Source organism: Balaenoptera borealis, assembly GCF_965194805.1.
Source record: "Balaenoptera borealis genome assembly, chromosome: 2".
NCBI lineage: Eukaryota > Metazoa > Chordata > Mammalia > Artiodactyla > Balaenopteridae > Balaenoptera > Balaenoptera borealis.
In genome coordinates this window covers 118,259,849-118,270,341 of record NC_138867.1, presented here as the reverse complement: position 1 = coordinate 118,270,341, position 10,493 = coordinate 118,259,849, and positions in this window count along the sequence as shown.

Genomic DNA, 10,493 nt, shown 5'->3' with positions numbered 1-10,493 from the left:
TTTGTTGTTAAAAACAAAAGCAAATAGAAAAAAATTATTTGTTTTCTATGGGGTCCCTTAAATCACTCCATCAATTTCAAGAACATTAAAAAAAAATACTTATTTGCTTGCACCGGGTCTTAGCTGCGGTATGTGGGATCTAGTTCCCGCACCAGGGATTGAACCCTGGCCCGCTGCATTGGGAGCACGGAGTCTTAACCATTGCACCACCAGGGTGGTTACCTCAAGGACATTTTTGCTGCCTTCCCTCCCTCTCAGTGGGTAAAGAAAATGCAGTTAAGAACAGTCCAAAGGCTTCAGGCAAATTGTGTCCAGTCCACATCACGGTATTACTGATTTCCCTGTAATTTACATTAGAGAAATTGAACTTCTGGTTGAAGTCGCTCGTGTTTCAAGGAGAAAGCAGACGAACTTTAATGCTACGTACGGTCTCACGACCTTTTAACATTAACACTGCTCTCAGGAAAGAATTGGGATTTGGCGGCGAAGCTCTGCGTGAACGTTATCACTTTCAAAATATCTATTTTTACCTATGCCCTAGAAGCATTCTTTTGGAAACCTTCTTGTTCCAGTAAAAGTTAGCCAATGGGAAACAGGCATGCGGGACCTGAGAGGAGGGACTGGTTTTGAGAATCCTCCGCCGCGAGTAGAAAGCGGCACCTACAGCCAGGCCCCTCCCTACAGCCTGCGGCTCCGTCCTGTCCCCAGTGCCGCCTTGGGGGCAGCTGCAGCCCTCCCGCCAGGTGGGCCCGGGGACCAACCGGAACGGTGACCTTCCTCTGCATCCAGCCCCACGTACAATCCAGGATCCACACAGATTTAGAGGGATGGTTGAGCCCAAAGGAGGCAGAACGATCAAAGAGATGAACACCAAATAGGGCGAGGAAAGGGGGACGTCCTAACAGAGGCTGGGGGCCCACCTGCCAAGCTTTGTCTTTCAGAATAATTTTGTGACTATTGTAGAGTAACCCAGATCCATCATTAGGACATGGAAGAGGGGGTACCACAGTAGATTTACCTTTTTACCTTTTAATATTTTTGTCTGATTAAAAAAGTCATGTTTATTGTCAAACAATACAGAAACCTATAGAGCTGAAAATTAAAGCCCCCTTCCCTAATTCTACCTTCCCAGAAATAACTACCATAACTAATGCTGCGTGTCTGTCCAAACTTTTTAATATAAATATTGTATATATAAATATACATATGGTATGATGTAGTGGTCAAGAATACAGGCTGACTTTGACAATCGAGCCTTATCCTGGACATCAGTTTTCTCAAATATATAATATTTTCTCAAATATTATTTCTCAAATAATAGCTGCTTTTAAATTTTTTTACAGAAGTGGACTCATACTACATATGAGGCTCTATAAATGTAGTTTCAAATTTATTTTTGAAATACTTATAGGTTCACAGGAAGTAGCAAAGATAGTACAGAAAGTTCCAGTGTGCCCTTCATTCAGTTTCCCCCAGTAGTTACAAATTACTTATTTATAGTACAATATCAAAACCAGGAAACTCATGTTGGTACAATGTGTGTATATAGTTTAATGTCATTTTATCACATGTGCAGATTTCTGTAACTACCACTGGAATTGAGATGCAGAACTATTCCAATACTGTAGAAATCTCCTTCATAGTACCTATTTACAGCCACATCCACCAACCACCGACTGCAGCATCTCTAACTCCTGGCAATTACTAACTTACTTTTCATTTCTGTAATTTTGTCATTTTGAGAATAATATATACATGGACTAATACAGTACGCATGAATCATTTGAGACTGACTTTTTTCGCTCAGCAAAATACCCTTGAGATCCATTTACGTGTATCAACATTTGTTCTTTTTTATTGCTGTGTAGTATTCCATTCTGCAATGTACCTTAAAACTTCTTTTTAAAAAAAAATTATTTATTTATTTATTTATGGCTGTGTTGGGTCTTGGTTGCTACACGTGGGCTTTTCTAGTTGTGGTGAGCAGGGGCTTCTCCTGTTGAGGAGCACGGGCTCTAGGCGCAAGGGCTTCAGTAGTTGTGGCTCGCGGGCTGTAGAGCGCAGGCTCAGTAGTTGTGATGCACAGGCTTAGTTGCTCTGCGGCATGTGGGATCTTCCCGGACCAGGGCTCGAACCCGTGTTCCCTGAATTGGCAGGCGGTTTCTTAACCACTGCACTACCAGGGAAGTCCTACATCTAGGGATTTACCCTACAAATGTGTTTAAAAAATTAAACTTGGGCTGATTGGGCCAAGTTTGGGATTGGGCCCCTGCCTATTGTTTAATAATCATCATAAAGGCCTTCCTGGCTAGGGAGCCTTGGAGCCTCCTGAGGGGCTTTCACATTTAGGATCCTCAGGCCTCCTTTGATCCCTCACCCTCCAGTGGTGGCCTAGTAATACGTAACAATGGCCTCTTGTTACTGAGCACAGGAGCACACAAAGGACCATATCTTTAGCACTTGGTAATAATAACAGCTAGCATTTATTGAGTGCTTAATAGATACCAAACCCCTCACAACTCTTCTGGGAAGAAGATACTGTTACAGTCAAGGAAAAGAAGGAGGAAGGTCCTTAACTGCTCAAAGTTATGGCAACAAAAGGGCCAGGTTGGCACCTAAAGTCCTGCTAGGACTCTGAAACCAGTATGCTCTACCTCCAGGCCGGCTGCACTTCCAAACCTGTCCGTCCTCTTCCTCCTGCTGGTGCTTCAGCTTCCCCTGACCTCCCCTTACCAGGAGTTTTTTCCAGGTCCCTTTCTCACCTCCAGGTCATTCACTGGTATTTTCAATACCCTCCATCATCAATCATTGTCCCTCCAATTATTTAAGAATCTCCCGGGGTCACAAAAGGATTAGCTCCCCAATCCCTCCCAGTCCAGCCACCCCTCCATCCTTTCTAGGGTGCGTGCATGCACACACACACACCCTCCCCCATCTCCAACAAAACAGTCTACAACCATTACAAATTGTGCAGCAGCAGGTTTTAGTGACAGAAGCAAATATTTAGAATGTATTTTATTTACCTTTTCATATTTTTGAGGAAAATGATAAAACATTATATCAAATATTTCTTCTTGTTGCTTATCTGTGGTTTCTAATTTATTTGCAAGTGATCATGTATTAATTCTGTAATGAAGGGAGAAAAGTCCCTATTTGGAAAAACTTGGGTACAGATGGGAATTGATGGCCTTTGGCTTTATATTTAGCCTCTGGATAGATTCCTGTCTCCCCGTGGCCCAATAAACTCCAGAGTAAGAAGCCCCAGCAGATCTAACCACTTGGGTCAAAAGAAAAGCAGTAGAAAGAAAGAAGACCCAAGAACTTTTTCGGTCTTTTTTCTGATACCCTGTGGTAATAACAGTTGTGTCTTTGATGATCTGGAGAGTCAGGGACACGATCCTGGCAGTGCCAAGGGGGGCTGGGAGTCCCCTCTCTTTCTTTGATATGGATAATTGATGCCTTTTAAAAAAATAGATGCCTTTTAATTCTTATGCAGATAGACCTCCAAGACAAGTTTCCCAGAAGCCCTCTTCCACAAAATGCATCCCTTGGCGTTCCCTGGTACCCCAAGGGCCTGAGGTACCTCCTCCCGAGGTTCCAGCCCCTCCCCCAGTCTTTCTCCCATTATCCTCCTGCCATTTCCCCTGCCCTCCCCCTTCACCGTCCTTTGTTCAGGAGACGGACTCAGTTGATCTGTGAGCTGAGGAGGGTGCTCTGTGAACAATAGCTACAGAGATTTAACAGGGGTAGCTCGCATTTGTTAGGGAGACCACAGAAGTCTTAGAGGATGAGCTGGATGCTAGACCTTTGCATCTGCAATAGCCTCTTGGGTGAATAGCATCAGGTAAATATTTTTTGATCACTTCATACATGCCATGTATGGCACTAAGCACTTTTACAGCATCATCTGATGCCAGTCTAGGTCTCTAACCACTGCACGACATTGCCTGCCCCTAGTTCACTTAATCCTCTCACAGCTCTTGTCACATCTTGTCCTCATGATTTACTCATCTCCCCCACTAGACCGTGAGTCCCAAGAGAACAAGGATGACATTGTTCTATCTGTCCCATCTATCCAGCATTGCCCAGCGCAACGTCTGGCACACAAATTGGTAAGTTCTGGGGAAGGAATGATATGGTGGGATGGGGTTTTACATTCTGTGCTTGCCTCTGTGGGTTGCCCAGTTGAGTGGAGGCTTTGGATTGGATGACCTGGTTGGGGGACTGAAGCACATTGGGCATAGGCATGGGCATACCAGGTTATTTATCTGCTGGGGTCTAGATTCCCCATGAAGGCTACCAGCTCAGACCCTCCATCAGCTTGCATTGCCCCAGATCTGGCTGGCCTCCTCACATGTGCTTGCCTCTAGTTTTCAGAGTACCAGATGCCAGTGGGCAGGTGATTCATTGGCACCCATTCCTACAGCTGGAAAAGCTGCTCAAAGGAGTGTGCAGTACCTGCCTCCAAGAATCTATAAATCAGTTCTGTTCAAAGACCTGAACTGGCTCCTGGGGGGTGAGGTAGCCTCCTCAGGGCCTGGGCACCTGGTGGGGTAAGGGATGAGGGACGCTCTTTATCTTTTCTGCTCCTCATCTTCTTCTCTTCTAATTTCCCAGCTCAGTCACCTCCCCAGCCATTTTTGTCCCTAAAACTAAGCACAGAGTGTTCAAACATATTTATAATCATGACATATTGTTCCTTAGTTTTTCCATTTTGTTTCTAATAACGTCAGTTCTAGGCAAGTTAAAACTTTGGGATCATTGTAGGGTATGTGACAGGAAGGCTTTTGAGATGGGTCCTAAGCGGTGAGGAGAGTCTTAGAAGGTAGGGAAAATGGGAAAAGGGCGTATAGGCCAAGGCACAGAGGAGTCTATGATAAAGCCAAAGGATGTGAGGAAGGAAGAGATGGGAAGTGTCAGGAAGTGACACTGAAAGGGCATTGCAGGCCAAGCTAAAGGTTTGCACTGTATCCTGAGTGCAGTCAGAAGCCATTGAAGAGTTTGGGCCAGTGAGTATATTCCAGCAACACAAAGAGAAGTGTTAAATAGCTGATATTTATTGACCACTTGCTTTGTAATGAAAAAGATTATTTCATTTAGTCCTACCAACAATCTTACGAGCTAGTATTATTTCCATCTAATTTTAAGGGAAACTAGAGCATGGGAAGACTGTTTCCTCAAGTCACAGCTAGGAGCTGATCCTGTAATCTATTCCTTTAATTGTCATGCTAGCAGGTCTGAGAAAGGGCTGGGGTCAGGGAAGGGTCCTGGAGACGGTTAGGGGACAGAATGGGCCACCAGACTCCATGACCACCTGGATGTGGGTGTGAGGCTGAAAGCCTTCTCAAGAATGATGTCCAGTTCTCTGATCTGTGCACCTGGGAGAAGCATGCAGAAACACAGACTCTCTGGGCCAAAGCGCGGAGACGGGAGCCAGCGCCAGCCAGCCAGTGGCTCCAGCTGCGATGGGCTGACCGTACCCGCGCTGCAGGCCCGAATCTGCCAGACAAGCGGCACTATAGCAGGAGAAGGCGGCCCGGAGTGCCTTCCCGGTCCTTTCCTGGCGGCAGCCAAGCGGCAGGAGGGGCCGAGGGGAATGCCCGGAGCAGTGCCATGTAGCGGAGGCCGGACCCTTGGCAACCGAGCCCCATGAGGTGACCGCCCAGAAGCAAGCCGGGAATGGCAGCTGCTGGTGCGTGTCACCAGAGGGACAGAGGACGGGTACGGACCCAGCTGCGGGCTAGGCCTCTCTGGTGGTCTCTGTCCTACTGTGGACACAGGATACACCAGTTTGTGGGGTCTCCCGACTCTGGGGTCCCTGAGGTGCAGTGCCTTCCCTACTCCCAGCCAGCCTGTGTCCTCAGGCAACAGGCATGGACACTATGGTCCAACCTCTCAGACCCCTCAGATTCCACATTGAATCCCTTTGTTACCCAGTTTCGGTCTGTTTGCTTGAAATGCAGCCAAGCCAATCTACCGATACTGGATTGTGGTGACGGAAATTACAGTGTTTACTGCGGGGCACCAAGCAAGGAGAACTGGGCAGCTAGTAATCAAAAGGCTCGAACTCCCAGATGGCTTTCAGGCAAGGGTTTTAAAAGGCGACATGAGGGGTGAGGGTCACAGGCAGTATGATCAGCTCCTGGACATTTTTTGGACTGGTTGGTGGTGAGATAACAGGGTGATGCTTCAGGAATCTCAATCATCAACCTTCTGGTTCCAGCCAGTCTGGCGTCTACATGCTTGTGGTCAGCATGTAGTCACCATCCTCCACCTGGTGGAGGGTCTGAGTTTCTGCAGAACAACTCACATTGTTATCTATATCCCTTCAGGAGGAACCGTGACTCTATTATTCTAATCATTAACTGCTTGAGTCTGCTCTTTGGAACTCAGGGAAGGCCAAACAAGAAGGGGGGACACAGAGGGGCTTGTACCTGGGAAGGCCTCGCAGGGTCCTGCTCAGTTTCAGTCCCCCCTTTTCTTCGATAGTCCTCAATCCTGAGGGGAACAGCGATGGGACAAGAAAGGGAATAAGGTTTTGGACAGAGAGGTTAATCAGAAACTCAGCATGGGAACTGGGTTTGAGGGGCTCCTCACACTCCTCCGACTTCCCTTACCAGGTTTTGGCTCCTCACCACCCATTCCCTTGCCCTCTGGATGCCTCCTTTCCCTTATCTCACAGCCAGCACATTACCAGGTCCTGTGAATGCTCCTGTCCCCCCTCTTCTCCCAAATTCAGCCACTTCTCTGGCCCCACTGCCTCTTTCTTAATCCAGGCCAATATTCACTCCAGGCTGGAAGGCCACATCGGCCAGCAGTCCTGTCTTCTTCAACCCACTTCCTACACTGCAGCTAGAGGGGGGATCTTTGCAAAGATTATGGTTGTTCCCTGGATGAAAGCTCTTCAGGGGCTTTCTGATTCCTTTGGTATAAAGACCAAACTCCTCAGTCTGACCCACCAGCCTTTCACAGCCTGGCCTCTGCGATCTCCAGTCCATCTTTCACAATGCCTCCCTCACATGTTGAGCCACAGTCCCACCTGCAACAAAATCACTGGTGGAGCTTGTTAAATGTGCAGATTCTGGGTCCCCACCCCAGGTCCACCAAATCAGAATCCCTGGGACTGGCACCCATGCTTAACAAGCCTCCCATGATTGAAACCTACTTCTTGCAGCTCCTCAGAAGGGGCTCTCTTTCCTCCTGGGCTGTACACAGGTTCCTCTTGCCTAGTGGCTATACCTCCTCCACTTCCTTCAGACTGAGTTTAAAGGTTACCTCCTTCCTACCCTGGGCTTACTCCTAAAACAGCACTTATTAAGTGGCGATTTGCCTGTCTGCTTCTTTGTCTGCCCCCCAGCCAGAATGTAAGCTCCTATGGCAAGGTGCCTGGCACAGAGAGGGGACTCAATAAATACTTTCTGAGTCCAGAATGAATGAATATCTGGGCATACTCCAAGCTCAAGGACCTGGCATGGTGGCGGGGGAGAGAGAAGAACAACCAAGAATAAGCCAGCCCTGAGGATGGAGGAGAGGACATGACTGGGGGGTGGAGGGTGGTGAGTCTTTTCAGTTCCCCTCAAGCTACCACCCACAGGGGTCTGGTTTAGGGGCACACCCACCTCCCAGGGATGTTAAGGAGAACCTGTGCCAATAGATCAGCTTTCTTCTCTGTCGCCTCAAGGACCCATTCCTGCTCCTCTGTTGGAGGTTTTGAATGCTCCCCGCCAACACCGTGCCATCCAGGGCAGCTGGGGATGGCATCTTGGTACTCCAGCAGCACTTTGTCTCTCTTTGTTTATTGACCCATCAGAAAAATCTCAAGCCCAGTCCAGACAAGTGACTCAGTACAGCCTCAAGGAATGAAAGCTGGAAAACCAGACTCAAACAGCAGGGCCAGTCCCTGCCCGGCCCAAAGAGAAGGCACTAAAGGAAGCCAGTCAGCAGATGCCCTCTAGAGCCAACACAGACCACCACTGTGTCCTGGGTCTTCTTTGCATACACAGTCAAGGTATTCTGCCCTCTGCCCTCTGCCCTCAAGGATGTCTCCATCTAGTTGGAAGTTGTGGGAAGGACTTGAATTGGGTCTTAATTACAACAGCAACTGTAATAGCAGCTGTGATTCTTATTGAATGCTTACCATGTGCCAAACATTGTTCTAAGCACTTGACAAGCAGCCTCTCTCACACCTCAAATAATTCCTTTGCAGATTAGGAAACTGAGGCTCAGGGAAGTTAAACCTATCCATGCAGTTGAAGGGATGGGTATAAAGCAGAATGGTTGAGAGGAGGGCTCTGGGTGAGTTGGAAGGTGATGCACACTCAGTTTGGGCCACATTTCTTCAGTTGGAAGGAAAGGCATGTGCTGGGGAGTGTCACAAGGTGATGGGAAAGCCCTGGTTGCCAGGCTAAGGTGCTTGTAATTGCTCCTCTAGGCTCCATGTCAACTGCTCCTTTCCTCTGTGTTTTTATCTTAGGTGGTCAAATGCTATGATTTGACCTAAGGAACTGGAGCTGGGAGTCCTGGCCCTGCCACAGTCTGGCTGTGGGACCTTAAGTAGGTTCCTGACCTCTCTGGGCCTCGGTGTCCTCACCCTGAAAGGAGCCTTATTCAGGAACTTCCAACCCAGCCCATGGGTCTCTATTCATAGCTTCATAGCTCCAGAGCCCAATTAAGCTTAGATGCAGGAGCAGCTTTTAATTAACTTTAGCCTTGTCCTACAATAGACCCTTCCCCCACCTCACAGGTGCCCCTAGGACACAGGACAGGCACAGAGGAGGAAGGTAAAAGAGAGAGCAGAGATACTTCTCTCTGTACATCCCTGAGCAGGTGAATTGTCTGGCTCCCTCCTGGAGTCCAGGTTGGTCCACCTAGTTAGATCTCCAGGCCCACAGAGACAGCATCTCTTCTTCCTCTTCCTCTTTACTGTCTGTATGCGTTCATGCACCCATTCATCCATTTCTTCCTCAAAGGGCAGGGCCTCCTCTGTGCCAAGCATTGTACTAGGCCCTGGAATACAGCTATGAACCAGATGCACAGGACAGGCAGATGGTGGGGTTGCCTCTGTCCTAGTCCAACTGGCCACCAGGTGTCACCAGTGCCAGCCACACAGCCTCTCTCAGGTCTGAGAAGGAAAGTGGGGCTGGGATGGGGAAGTGTGAATGGGTGAACCCAACCAGCTCTGCTCAGCCAGCCTGAATCAGACGCAAGTTCCTCTAGTGGAAAAAATAATCTAGCTCCTTGCCCCTCCCCCACCAGAAAGACACCCTCATGACTTCCTCAACAGCCCAGCTCACTTGGGATCTTGGGAACTCATAACCCTCTTCAGTCTGGAATTCTCTCTACAGCCCATCCCTCACAGAGAGCCCACCAGTTTCTTGTAAACCCCTTTGGTGACTGCAGCTCACTACCTCACAGGTGAGAGAGGCAGAGACCTGGGACCCTTACTGCAGTGCTTGCCCCTGGACAAATGTTTCCTCAAGCAACAGAATACAAAGAAACTATAAGGGACTAAAAATAACTGCATGCATGCCCAGCTGTGGCAAATTACGAACAAGATACAAAAAGACCAAAACCCAACTGCCATTTCTGAGGTACAGGGAGCAAAAGCAGGGTACTGCACATGATCCCTGCACACAGCACCACCAGGGGGTAGGCAGACCACCCAAGCCACCACTCTGGCCCGACCCACCAATTCGCCCGTACCCTCACCCCAATTAAGGGACCAGCTGCCTCCCCACCTCCCACCCTCCCCACTCGCCCCCCCCACCCCACCCCCACCTTGGGGAGCAAGCAGGGGAACCTGTTGCTTGTTTTCTTCCCTCTTGCTGCAGCACCAGTCCCAATAAAGCCTTGCTTGAATTTCTCGTCCGGCTTCTTATCAATTTCTATTGATTAAAGAGTCCAAGAACCTGGGTCAGTAACACAGGCAACCTATATTATTAGAAGACCCTTCCTGACTTAGAACCAAAATTTGACAATCACTTTGATTTGTCCTCGTTTTACCTTCTATAGGCAAAAAGAGGAGGGCTCTTCTGCCCCATACAGCACTTCAGGCATTTGAAGAGATTGTTCAGGTCTCCTGAGTTTGTTTGTTCATTATTCATGTCTGTATACAGAGCATTTACTATGTGACAGGCCTTGGGGCCACAGCAGAGAACAAGCAAAGTTGAGGCCTGTCCTCCCATGGCTTGTAGTCTGTCCAAGAAACCAACAACCATACCAGCAGTAATGATAAAGTTTGCACAAGGCCAAATAGGAGAGATCTGGTCTGACATGGAGCAGGAGGCAAGGCCCTCAGCCAGCCTGGTGCCTAGGAAGACTTCCTGAGATCTCCCTGTGGTCAGACAAAGGGTGAGCAACTTCAATGCCATTCAATATCAAACTTTTTAAGAAAAACTGGGAGAATTTTGCTGGTACCCTGAGCTTAGAAAATGCAGCATCATGGTGGGGGGAGTGGTTGGTGGGGTGTTTGGGGGACAGAGGTGGGGACAGAA